Source organism: Scyliorhinus canicula, chromosome 6 (genome assembly GCF_902713615.1).
Source record: "Scyliorhinus canicula chromosome 6, sScyCan1.1, whole genome shotgun sequence".
In the NCBI taxonomy this organism is placed as follows: Eukaryota; Metazoa; Chordata; class Chondrichthyes; order Carcharhiniformes; family Scyliorhinidae; genus Scyliorhinus; species Scyliorhinus canicula.
In genome coordinates, this window is record NC_052151.1 from 9,006,947 (window position 1) to 9,020,281 (window position 13,335).

The following is a 13,335-nucleotide window of genomic DNA, read 5'->3' on the forward strand; positions in this document are numbered from 1 at the left end:
GAATCCCCCCAATACTAAGGCTGTCCCTTGATCACTGGGCGGTTCTTCCTGGCTTGTTTGTCTCCTTTGTTTCAGACTCTCGTTGGCGCCGGGAAGTCTGACCTGCTATAGAATGTCCTAAATGTAGCTAATCGTTGTATCCATTGTTCCCGGGGCTCGCTTCATTAATATGCAAACTGCTGGTTTCGGTGCTGTCTGCTTTCTTTGCAGGCAGAATACACAGGAAGATTTTGCAGCCTGCTTGTCTTTCTTAAAGTGTCCAATTTTCCCTGCGTGCTTTGTAAATCGCCATTTTGGATCGGAGAGTGGCCAAGTTCGGTGTCAACACTCCCTCCTTGTGATCCTAACGTGAAGCGTGAAGGATCACATAACAATGTTGTCTTCATTCCCTGACCTCAGCGAATTCCATGGCCTCTGCACTTTCCTCAACTATGCAGAAAAATCTTACCTAACAATTCCTAAGTGGCGCTATGTCATAAGGGACATGCATTACCAAATCACAACGGAACCTCTAACTATCCTTAATAAACTATACTCAACTTACATTCAATCATTCTACCTTCCTATCAGTACAACAATAATGGCAGCATTCATGGTTCATTTCTCTGGCTCGGCAGTTGAGCTCAGAGGTACAAAAGCATTCAAAAGCACATTTCTTTATTTACAGTACAACAACAATGAAAAAAAATCCTTTATTACATTTCAAGGGGTTCGGGGGACTGGTGGAAACCGAAGATAGGGGATCTCATCCTATATACCGCCGAGATACGAGAGCGGTAGACTTTCCTTCGCCAGGTCTGCACTATGATGCAGATTATTGCTAACGCTAAAAGTGATTCCACTACGTGTGACAAGGATACCAAGTCATAAATTTGGTACACCAGGACGGGGTACTGCTACTTGTTACTGGGCTTTGAGTGTTCTGTGGAAGTGAAACATTAACGGCCGGTGGAGTGGGGGTAAGGGGGTTCGCGTCCGTGCGCAACAACATGGGTCCTATAATCCACAATACAAAAATGATCGACATCATCTTCATCTTCCTTTGTTCTCTTTTCTTCTCTTGCTTTGGTCCCTCCTCGGAGCGTCCGAAATCTATGGGATCAAGCTTAGTGTCTGTTAGTGTTCCGTTTAATATCTTGAATTTAGTATGTCTGTTCTCTTATGCCAGGTTTCCCTTTATGATTGGTCACTCACTGTGACTCCCTCATTTTTTATTTATTTTTTTCTTCAAAAACGAATTTAGGACTAGACATATACTTAAATACTGTACCACTGCGAGCCGTCTCGCAGGCTTTGCGATTTACCATCCCAATGTTCCTGGGATGTAAATAGCATGGGGAATTGGCAACCAAAGGGTTACCTGAAAACCAAACAAAACAAAATCAAACTTTTAAAACCAAAAGAGCCAAAATGAGGTGCGAATGGGCCGCGACGGGTAAGATTTGGGTGGAAGCCCCGGGTAGGGCGTGCTGTGCCGTACCCGAGCTTAGCTGACCAGAGGGGGTCCTCAGACAGGGCGGGTCCTCAATGCCGTTACTCCACTGCCTGAGCAACCTGGCAAGAATGGGTAAGACTGTATTCATAATGGTGGTTGCGGGGCTGCCTCTTCTATCCTCCAAACAGAAGAGCAGTTATGAAAGGGAAGCTAGCAAGCTCTCACAGGTTTCGGCCGAGAAGCGTGCTGGCAAATTCTCATAGGTATCTGCGGACAAATTGAGCGTGTGTCCGCAGAGCTTCTGTTCCTGAAAAAAAAACTAACACAAACAAAAAAACATGCAACACAAAACTTGCAGGTTCCATCAGAAAAGGACACCGTTTGTCTCTCAAGCGGTTCCTCTTTTTACATCACCTGGACACCTCAATCATCATCTTCTGCGAACAGGATCGCAAAGGGGTTGCCGTGTCGGGAGTCAGACGTAATGTCATCCTCTTCTCCCGGATCCCATACCCTTGTATGGATCAGGCTCGATAAGGCTGCATTGTGTGACCGTGGGTCCATCTCGTCATTCCGGACGAGTCTGTATAAGTTGTCTCGGTGTCAAATGGTGGTATCTAAGTTCGTTTGAACGTTGTCGGGGTCGTCATAGTTGGGCGGTGGGTCTGGGTGTGGGTTTGGTGTTTTAATGTAGGTAATCTCCAAGGGATCAGTGGAGTCGGGGTCGTAGTCGCTGTGTGTGTGGTCTGTGGTTTCGGGGCAGTAGAGAGGAGTGCTGTGGCTGTCGTCAGAGTCACAGTCGCTCTCTCTGCTGTGACAGCTTATGGGCGTGTCGGGGTGGAGTCGAGGTCGAGTCCGTGGAGGTGCTGGTCTGTGACGAGGAGGGTGGAAATGCGTCTCTTGGGGGTGTGGCGTGGAGGTCTGCTGCGTCAAGCATGGCATGATGTGTGTGGTTGGACTGTGATCCATATGCCTTGAACTGGTTGATATGGAACCAGGCAGTCTTCCCATTAGAGATAGAGATAGAGAAATACAGCACAGAACAGGCCCTTCGGCCCACGATGTTGCGCCGAACTTTTGTCCTAGGTTAATCATAGAATTTTGGACAATTTGTCATGGCCAATCCACCCAACCTGCACATCTTTGGACTGTGGGAGGAAACCGGAGCACCCGGAGGAAACCCACGCAGTCACGGGGAGGATGTGCAGACTCCACACAGACAGTGACCCAAGTCGAAATCGAACTTGGGGCCCTGGAGCTGTGAAGCAATTGTGCTATCCACAATGCTACCGTGCTGCCCTTAAGAAGTTAACCTACACTCCCTTATTCTACCCTAATCCAAGTACCTATCCAATAGCCGCTTGAAGGTCCATAAATTTTCCGACTCAACTACTACCACAGGCAGTGCATTCCATGCCCCCACTACTCTCTGGGTAAAGAACCTACCTCTGACATCCCCTCTATATCTTCCACCATTTATCTTAAATTTATGTCCCCTTGTAATGGTGTGTTCCACCCGGGGAAAAAGTCTCTGACTGTCTACTCTATCTATTCCCCTGATCATCTTATAAACCTCTATCAAGTCGCCCCTCATCCTTCTCCGTTCTAATGAGAAAAGGCCTAACACCCTCAATCTTTCCTCGTATGACCTACTCTCCATTCCAGGCAACATCCTGGTAAATCTCCTTTGCACCTTTTCCAAAGCTTCCACATCCTTCCTAAAATGAGGTGACCAGAACTGCACACAGTACTCCAAATGTGGCCTGACCAAGGTTTTGTACAGCTGCATCATCACCTCACGGCTCTTAAATTCAATCCCTCTGCTAATGAACGCTAGCACACCATAGGCCTTCTTCACAGCTCTATCCACTTGAGTGGCAACTTTCAAAGAACAATGAACATAGACCCCAAGATCTCTCTGCTCCTCCACATTGCCAAGAACCCTACCATTAACCCTGTATTCCGCATTCAGATTTGTCCTTCCAAAATGGACAACCTCACACTTGTCAGGGTTAAACTCCATCTGCCACTTCTCAGCCCAGCTCTGCATTCTATCTATGTCTCTTTGAAGCCGACAACAGCCCTCCTCACTATCCACAACTCCACCAATCTTCGTATCATCTGCAAATTTACTGACCCACCCTTCAACTCCCTCATCCAAGTCGTTAATGAAAATCACAAATAGCAGAGGACCCAGAACTGATCCCTGCGGTACGCCACTGATAACTGGGCTCCAGGCTGAATATTTGCCATCCACCACAACTCTCTGTCTTCTATCGGTTAGCCAGTTTGTTATCCAACTGGCCAAATTTCCCACTATCCCATGCCTCCTTACTTTCTGCATAAGCCTACCATGGGGAACCTTATCAAATGCCTTACTAAAATCCATGTACACTACATCCACTGCTTTACCTTCATCCACATGCTTGGTCACCTCCTCAAAGAATTCAATAAGACTTGTAAGGCAAGACCTACCCCTCACAAATCCGTGCTGACTATCCCTAATCAAGCAATGCCTTTCCAGATGCTCAGAAATCCTATCCCTCAGTACCCTTTCCATTACTTTGCCTACCACCGAAGTAAGACTAACTGGCCTGTAATTCCCAGGGTTATCCCTATTCCCTTTTTTGAACAGGGGCACGACATTCGCCACTCTCCAATCCTCTGGTACCACCCCTGTTGACAGCGAGGACGAAAAGATCATTGCCAACGGCTCTGCAATTTCATTTCTTGCTTCCCAGAGAATCCTTGGATATATCCCGTCAGGCCCGGGGGACTTGTCTATCCTCAAGTTTTTCAAAACGCGCAACACATCTTCCTTCCTGACAAGTATCTCCTCAAGCTTATCAGTCTGCTTCACGCTGTCCTCTCCAACAATATGGCCCCTCTCATTTGTAAATACTGAAGAAAAATACTTGTTCAAGACCTCTCCTATCTCTTCAGACTCAATACACAATCTCCCGCTACTGTCCTTAATCGGACCTACTCTCACTCTAGTCATTCTCATATTTCTCACGTATGTGTAAAAGGCCTTGGGGTTTTCCTTGATCCTACCCGCCAAAGATTTTTCATGCCCTCTCTTAGCTCTCCTAATCCCTTTCTTCAGTTCCCTCCTGGCTATCTTGTATCCCTCCAGCGCACTGTCTGAACCTTGTTTCTTCAGCCTTACATAAGTCTCCTTCTTCCTCTTAACAAGACATTCAACCTCTCTTGTCAACCATGGTTCCCTCACTCGACCATCTCTTCCCTGCCTGACAGGGACATACATATCAAAGACACGCAGTACCTGATCCTTGAACAAGTTCCACATTTCACTTGTGTCCTTCCCTGACAGCCTATGTTCCCAACTTCTGCACTTCAATTCTTGTCTGACAGCATTGTATTTACCCTTCCCCCAATTATAAACCTTGCCCTGTTGCTCGCACCTATCCCTCTCCATTACTAAAGTGAAAGTCAGAGAATTGTGGTCACTACCTCCAAAATGCTCCCCCACTAACAAATCTATCACCTGCCCTGGTTCATTACCAAGTACTAAATCCAATATGGCCTCCCCTCTGGTCGGACAATCTACATACTGTGTTAGAAAAGCTTCCTGGACACACTGCACAAACACTACCCCATCCAAACTATTTGATCTAAAGAGTTTCCACTCAATGTTTGGGAAGTTGAAGTCGCCCATGACTACTACCCTGTGACTTCTGCACCTTTCCAGAATCTGTTTCCCAATCTGTTCCTCCACATCTCTGCTGCTATTGGGGGGCCTATAGAACACTCCCAACAAGGTGACTGCTCCTTTCCTATTTCTAACTTCAACCCATATTACCTCAGTAGGCAGATCCCCCTCGAACTGCCTTTCTGCAGCTGTTATACTATCTCTAATTAACAATGCCACCCCCCCACCTCTTTTACCATCCTCCCTAATCTTGTTGAAACATCTATAACCAGGGACCTCCAACAACCATTTCTGCCCCTCTTCTATCCAAGTTTCCGTGATGGCCACCACATCGTAGTCCCAAGTACCGATCCATGCATTAAGTTCACCCACCTTATTCCTGATGCTTCTTGCATTAAAGTATACACACTTCAACCCATCTCCTTGCCTGCAAGTACTCTCCTTTGTCATTGTTACCTTCCCCACTGCATCACTACGTGCTTTGGCGTCCTGACTATCGTCTACCTTAGTTGCTGGACTACAGATCCGGTTCCCATTCCCCTGCCAAATTAGTTTAAACCCTCCCGAAGAGTACTAGAAAACCTCCCCCCCAGGATATTGGTGCCCCTCTGGTTCAGATGCAACCCGTCCTGCTTGTACAGGTCCCACCTTCCCCAGAATGCGCTCCAATTATCCAAATACCTGAAGCCCTCCCTCCTACACCATTCCTGCAGCCACGTGTTCAACTGCACTCTCTCCCTATTCCTAGCCTCGCTATCACGTGGCACCGGCAACAAACCAGAGATGACAACTCTGTCTGTCCTGGCCTTTAACTTCCAGCCTAACTCCCTAAACTTGTTTATTACCTCCACACCCTTTTTCCTACCTACATCGTTGGTACCAATGTGCACCACGACTTCTGGCTGCTCACCCTCCCCCTTCAGGATCCTGAAGACACGATCAGAGACATCCCTGGCCCTGGCACCCGGGAGGCAACATACCTTTCGGGAGTCTCGCTCGCGACCACAGAATCTCCTATCTATTCCCCTAACCATTGAATCTCCTATTACTATTGCTTTTCTATGCTCCCCCCTTCCCTTCTGAGCCCCAGAGCCAGACTCAGTGCCAGAGACCTGGCCGCTGGGGCCTTCCCCCGGTAGGTCATCCCCCCCAACAGCATCCAAAACGGTATACTTGTTTTGAAGGGGAATGGCCACGAGGGATCCCTGCACTGTCTGCCTGTTAGTTTTCTTTCCCCTGACTGTAACCCAGCTACTCTTGTCCAGTATCTTTGGTGTGGCTACCTCCCTGTAACTCTTCTCTATGACCCCCTCTGCCTCCCGGATGATCCGAAGTTCATCCAGCTCCAGCTCCAGTACCTTAACACGGTCTCTGAGGAGCTGGAGTTGGGTGCACTTCCCGCAGGTATAGTCAGCGGGGACACCAGTGGTATCCCTCACCACCCACATCCTACAGGAGGAGCATGCAACTGCCCTAGCCTCCATCCCCTCTTACTTTACAGAATTAGCTGCCCTGTGGACCAACTGGACCTCCGCCCTCCGACTCTGCTCCCAGTCAGCTGTACTCTAAACTCCTGGTTCCCTTCACGCTCTTTGATAAATATAGGAAATTAAATGAAAGGAGTACCTTACTCCCTCCTCACCTAACTCCCTCAGTCACCAAACTCTCACTGTAGCACTCAAATGCCACAAGCTCAGCACTCCCTCAGTCACCAAACTCTCACTGTAGCACTCAAATGCCACAAGCTCAGCACTCCAGTGCAAACAAAGTCTGCACTGTATCTAGCCCCTATTTATACTGTGACTCTAGCTTCTAAAAACTGGCCTAATGCAATTAACTAATTAACAAGCTCCAGCTGCAAGTAAGTCCAAGTAGAACCTTGTTTAAAGCTGATTCAAAATTCACCTTCTTATAGACCAAACAGCAACTTTTAAGTTAATTAACTAAATAAAAGAAATACTAGACTTTAAATAACCCTTTTACTCCCTCAGTCACCAAACTCTCACTGTAGCACTCAAATGCCACAAGCTCAGCACTCCAGTGCAAACTGAGGTACTTTATTTTGTAAACGGAAGGGCTAACTTTATCTGCAATGGAATAGGGGCCAGAATATTTGGGTGAAAGGAATGTACTGGGGTTGTAGACAGAGAGCATGACCTGCTGCGCTACTGCAAACTCAGTGGCGTGTACCGTTTTGTCGAAACAGGCCTTGCTCTGTTTCTTTCTTGTCCCTAACTTTACCGCGGCTGGTAGCTGAGCCGATCTTACATTTTCTACCAATTGTTTGACTGCAGTCTCGTGGGTGAGGGCCGTCACCTCGGGGCTGGTCAAGTCAAGTTCTAAAAGGAATTCCGAACCTTTCATGGGGCGTCCGGTCATGAGTGTGTGTGGGGTGAAACCTGTTGAAGACGAAACAGTGTTTCTCAAAAACATTAGCGCGAATGGGAGGACTGAATCCCAAGTCGTGTTATTCTCCTGGACCATCTTTCTAAGGGTTGATTTTAGAGTCCGATTCATGCGCTCCACGATACCACTCGACTGAGGGTGGTATGCGATGTGGAATTTTTGTGAAATGCCAAATATAGTCAGGACGTTCTTCATGACCTGTCCTGTGAAATGAGAACCTTGGTCTGATTCAATGCTTTGGGCGAGTCCCCATCTTGTAAAGATGTGGTGTGTCAAAATCTTTGCCGTTGTTTTCGCTGTATTGGTTCGAGTTGGGAATGCTTCTTCCCATTTAGTGAATGTGTCAATCACTACCAAAACGTATTTATAGCCATTCCTGCACGGGGGCAATGGACCTATAAAATCAATCTGGAGGTTAGTCCAGGGGCCATTAACGGGGCGAGTGTGACTGAGCTGTGCTTTCCTTGAATATCTCTCCGGGTTATTCTGTGCACAGATAAGGCAATTTTCAATGTAATGTGTTACATCGTCTTTTAAATTTGGCCACCAACAGAGCTGTCTCAGTGGGCTGTGGTGGGGTCTATTCCCTGGTGTCCATGACCATCGTGGAATAAACAAATTAATTGATTCCTGTCCTGTTCAGGAACCACACACAAAGTGTCTTTTAAAACAATACCCTCATGGGTGGTCAGTGATCTTTTAAATCTTTCGAACGGGGCTGGGTACTTTCCTTTAACAATCTCCCTGAGGTTGCTATCCTGTTTTTGGGCTGCGACTAATCCTCAATGTTAATCTGTGACATCTGTACTGCACTAACTGGGGCGCTTTCTGGGGCGCATTCGGGGGGGGTTCCAAAAGTAACCACGTCTGGAACCTGCTTTTGCCAATGCGTCTGCTTTCACGTTCCCGGGTGGGGAAGAACGGTGGTGACTTCTAACTTTTATTATTCCAAAAGTCCTGTCCTTTGCCTTCTCTAAAATATGTCGAAGTAATGGGGCTGATGGGAGGGGCTTACCGTCTGCGGAAACAAAACCTCTTGTCTTCCACAGGGGTAGGAACACAGTTAAACTGTCCGAATATATATCAGCTGGGCTGGGGAACGAATCTGGGTGGTCCACTATATATGCGATTGCAGCAAGTTCTGCTGCCTGCGCGCCTAAGTGACCTGGAAGTTGCAATGCAATCTCTTCAAGGGCGCAGCCCTGCACGTCCTCCACGTATATACCGCATCCAGTAATACATTTGCCATCTAAAACGATGGATGAACCATCCACATAAATCCTCAAAGGTGTGCACGCATCTGTGTGCTGGGGGCACTGGGGTGAACTCCCTATCTTCCTGGGGGGTGTCTTCGCAATAAAGGGTCCTGTATTGTGAAGAGGGGATATTATCTCACATTCATGGGGTGTTCCTGGGTACTGGAGGTTATCTGCTGAAAAGGTGTGTGTCTTTGTCCATTTCACTGTGATGTCCCGTCCTTGCAATAAAAGGGTCCACCTAGCTGCTCTGATTTGACAAACTGAACCGTCCTTCAGTCGTCCGTCTAATAGGAGCTGTGTGGGTGTGTGTTCAGTCAAAATCATGATGGGATTCAGTCCGGTTATGTACGAAAAGTACTGCACTGCCCAGAATACTACGAGTAGGTGCCTTTCGCAGGCTGAAAATCCTTGCTCTACTGGGTCTAAAAGTCGGGAGGCATAAGCCACTGGTTTTAGCTGCTCGTGCCGTTCCTGAAGGAGCACGGCCGAGAGGGTCAGATCTGTGCTTGCTACCTCAATTGCATATGGGGAAAGTGGGTCTGGAACTTGGAGTGCGGGGACTGCGATAAGGGCTCTTTTTAAATCGTCCACAGCATCCGTATGCTGCGGAAGCCATTCCCAAGGGGCTCCTTTCTTTAGCAGGTCTGAAAGGGGGGCTGCCTTTGTCGCGAAACCGTCAATATGGTTCCGACAGTACCCAACCAGTCCTAAAAACGACCGGAGGTCTGAAACATTTTGGGGAAGGAGCAATTTGACAATCAAGCCAAGTCCTTTGTACTCGATCTCGCGTTTGCCGTGCGTGATGATTGTTCCCAAATTCATCACTTTACTCTCCAATATTTGGGCCTTTCTGGGGTTCACTTTACATCCAATTGTTTGCAGTAGTTCCAGGAGTTCAGGCAGAAGCGTGATGTGCTCTGCCTTGGTGTCTGTCTGCAGTAGTAGATCATCCACATACTGGACCAGACATTCGGGTCGGGAAAATTTTGATAATCCATTTGCCAGCTGTAGGTAGAAAATGGAGGGGGAATTGTGGAATCCTTGTGGAAGGCATGTCCATGTGTACTGCTGACCTTTAAAAGTGAATGCGAATTTGTACTGGCACGCCTTCGCCAATGGGATGGACCAGAGGCCGTTGCTAATGTCCAAAACCGTAAAGAATCGTGAATTGAGTCCCTGCTTGAGCATGGTCTCGGGACTTGTTGCTACCGTGGGGGATACTGCGGGGGTGACTTTATTGAGATCCCGATAATCGATGATCAGTCGCCATGCTCCATCGGGCTTCCTCACTGGCCAAATCGGGGCATTATTAGTTGAGGCTACTGATCATAGTATGCCCTGCTCTAATAAGCTGTCTATAACTTTTGTGATTTCTCCCTCTGCCTCTTGGGGAAATCCATATTGCCGTTGGGGTCTAGGGTCAGGTCCTGCAATTTGAAACGATCCAGTCATTCTGCCGCAGTCGTGCCTGTGACTGGCAAATGCTGATCTGTTGTCTTTCAAAACTGCCCTAACCTGTTTGTCTGTGGAGAGCGTGGTCGGATCAAAGCAACACTCTCCTACTGCGCTAATCCTGTTTTCATACTCACCTACTGTGAGCGTTGCGGCGGCTCTTTCTGACCTTGCCATTCGCCAGACACACTGATTGACTAGGTCGGACGACAGGCTGTGTGCATTCATAAAATCAATGCCCAGTATGTGTTCTGCTGTGTGGGGCAGATCTACTAAAACAATGGGGTGTCTGGTGGTAATGGTCCCTAGCTGAATGTGTACAGGGGCTGTAATGTGTCCCAGCTGTGAGTGGCCTGTAAAGCCGCTGAGTGTGATTGTGGCTGTAGTGGGCCACGTGTCCTTTTGGTACATATTGGAGGAATTTATGGTCGTGCGGGACACTCCTGTGTCCCAGAGTAATTCTATGGGCTGTCCCCGGATCTTTGCTGTGACTACTGGTCGTCCGGACCTGTCCCAAAGGGTGTCACAGACCCAAGTGGGGGGCCCGAACACCGTCAGTCCTGAATGAGTCCCTATACTATGAATGGGCTTTGTTCTATTTCTATTCAGAGTGCCTGTCTGTTGGCCTCTCTGAGATTTCTGCGGGGTGTTGCACTCTCTTGCAAAATGTCCTAACTGACCACAGTTGAAACATTCCTGTGGCTTCTGCGGGGGGTTGTTCTTTCCTTCAGGCGGGGTTTTGGTGCGCTCTCACTGCCTGAATATCAGCCTCTGCCTGCTGATCTTCGGGTTTCCTAACTGTGGGCTTACTCTGTACAGATTGCTCCCAAGCGCGGTACAACCTTTTGAGTATCCATTTCTCATTATGTGCGTCTTCTGATGGGTCATAATTCGCACACGCTTTCTGTCCTGCCTCTGTGGCATGGGAGATAAGGGTGCGGGTTCATTTAGCCATGTTGTCTGGGGTTAGATGGGCGCGATCTAAGTTCCCAAATACTGCCGTGAAATGTATCCACAGCCTTCCTGCAAATACTGTGGGGTGCTCGGTTTTCTTTTGCCTACACTTGTTTAGGCCTTCTACGGGGTCACCTCTGTAATATCCTATCGCATCAAGGATCGATGTGTGCATCTCTTCTGGGGTGCCTCCTCCAACGTTCTGTGGGTCTGGAAGGGCTGCTACCACTGAGGGGTCTAGACTTAAAACGGTGAGCTTCACCTGCTCACGCTCATCCAGGCCGTACATGGTCGCCTGTTGCTTTACTCTCGCGAAGAATTGGTGCGGATCTGAGGTGGAGAGGAATGGTGTGATTTTGGCACACGCGTCCCGTAATTGGGTCACGGTTAAGGAGGTGGTGTAAGTGAAATCTGGTGAGTCGTCTGCGGATGCTTTGTGTTGGGTGGTGACTGGATTCATGGGTGCGGGTGCTATCTGTTCTGTGGGGGGTTGGGGTGCTTTCCTCTTCTGCTGCGTTTCAAGCGCACATGTTCCCTGAACATATCGCTGTGCTGTCTCGTTCAATTCCTGCCAATCTGGGCCATTTTCTTCTTCTAAGTGCATGCCAAATGTGGTTTGGAACCCATTTTGAACAGAAAGCAGTGATTGTAGTTCCGCAATCTGCTTTTGGCATTTAGCGTGGTCCACTGAGCTTTGCTTTGCTCAGTGGTGGCAGCATGGAGTGCCCTTAAAGCTGCCTTCAGGTCGCTGCATTGCTTCTGCACTGTACCACTGTGCCAGTGTGCTGCCCACCTGTAAGCACAGCCCTGATCTCCATTTAGTAATATGGATTGAAAAAAATTGTGCTTTCCAGAATTCAACTCTTTATTTTCAGAATCAGATGATAGCACTTTATTAGCTCCAAGAACTTTCTGCAATGGGTTTTTCCATCAGCGGGATCCCCTGCCACACTGGCAGTGCACCATGTCCACACGTTTCCCGACGGCATGGGGTGGTCCACAACGGGAAACTCCGTTGGCTGGCTGAGAATCCCACTGCCGGCAGGGGCGCATGGCGCCGGAAAACAGAGTTGGCCGGATGGAGAATCCCAACCCTGGTTTTAATTGACAGAATCACTACTTGGGTCTGTCTACCTTGAAGAGACACTGTTTAAATGGGTGCGGGTTAATCAGCCGTTTGCTTGGTGTTGCTTCACAATCCCTGCTGTCCTCGCTCTGAACAACTGATGCCATGCTATCATGTGTATTTTCCTTCAATGGTAACAAATTACTTTTAACAAAGTCCAAGTCACTTTTTTCTTCCGACTTGCTGTCTTCTTCCCTAGCTTTGGAAGAATTACTTGCCATTTGTTCAAGATCAATTAGTGACAGGTTTGTTCAGTTGCAGTTGTTATCATTACTTCATAATCAGAACTGACAATGGATTCAGAACTCTCGTCTGACTCTTTATCCCTTTTTCAATAAATTTACAGTACCCAATTCAGTTTTTCCAATTAAAGGGAAATTTAACGTGGCCAATCTACCTACCCTGCACATCTTTGGGTTGTGGGAGTGAGACCCATACAAATACAGGGAGAATGTGCAAACTCCACATGGACAGTGACCTGGGGCCGGGATTGAACCTGGGACCTCGGTGCCGTGAGGCAGGAGTGCTAACCACTGTGCCACCATGCTGCCCTGAATCTTCATCCATAGAATCATAGAATTTACAGTGCAGAAGGATGCCATTCGGTCCATCAAGTCTGCACCGGCCCCTGGAAAGATACCCTATTTAAGCCCACACCTCCAACCTATCCCTGTAACCCAATAACCCCACCTAACCATTTTGGACACTCAGGGCAATTTAGCCTGGCCAATCCACCTAACATGCACACCTTTGGACTGTGGGAGGAAACCGGAGCACCCGGAGGAAACCCACGCACACATGGGAGGACGTGCAGACTCCGCACAGACAGTGACCCAAGCTGCGAATCAAACCTGGGACCCTGGAGATGTGAAACAACCGTACTAACCACTGTGCTACCGTGCTGCCCACATCCCTGTCATTACAATTAGATTCGGGCTCCTCTTTCTTTGGGTCATCTTCAGTCTTGGGGTTCTCAGAATCTGGTTCTTTACTAGATTTTATCTTTGACAAATCTCTGTGAGGAATCAAC

At 48.1% G+C, this 13,335-nt stretch overlaps 1 protein-coding gene across 1 annotated transcript in view; it reads left to right on the forward strand.

The window, feature by feature from the left end:
- Positions 1-13,335, forward strand: part of LOC119966923 (dynein heavy chain 8, axonemal-like) — a 1,786,259-nt gene that overhangs the window by 1,378,262 nt on the left and 394,662 nt on the right. The window lies entirely within an intron of this gene.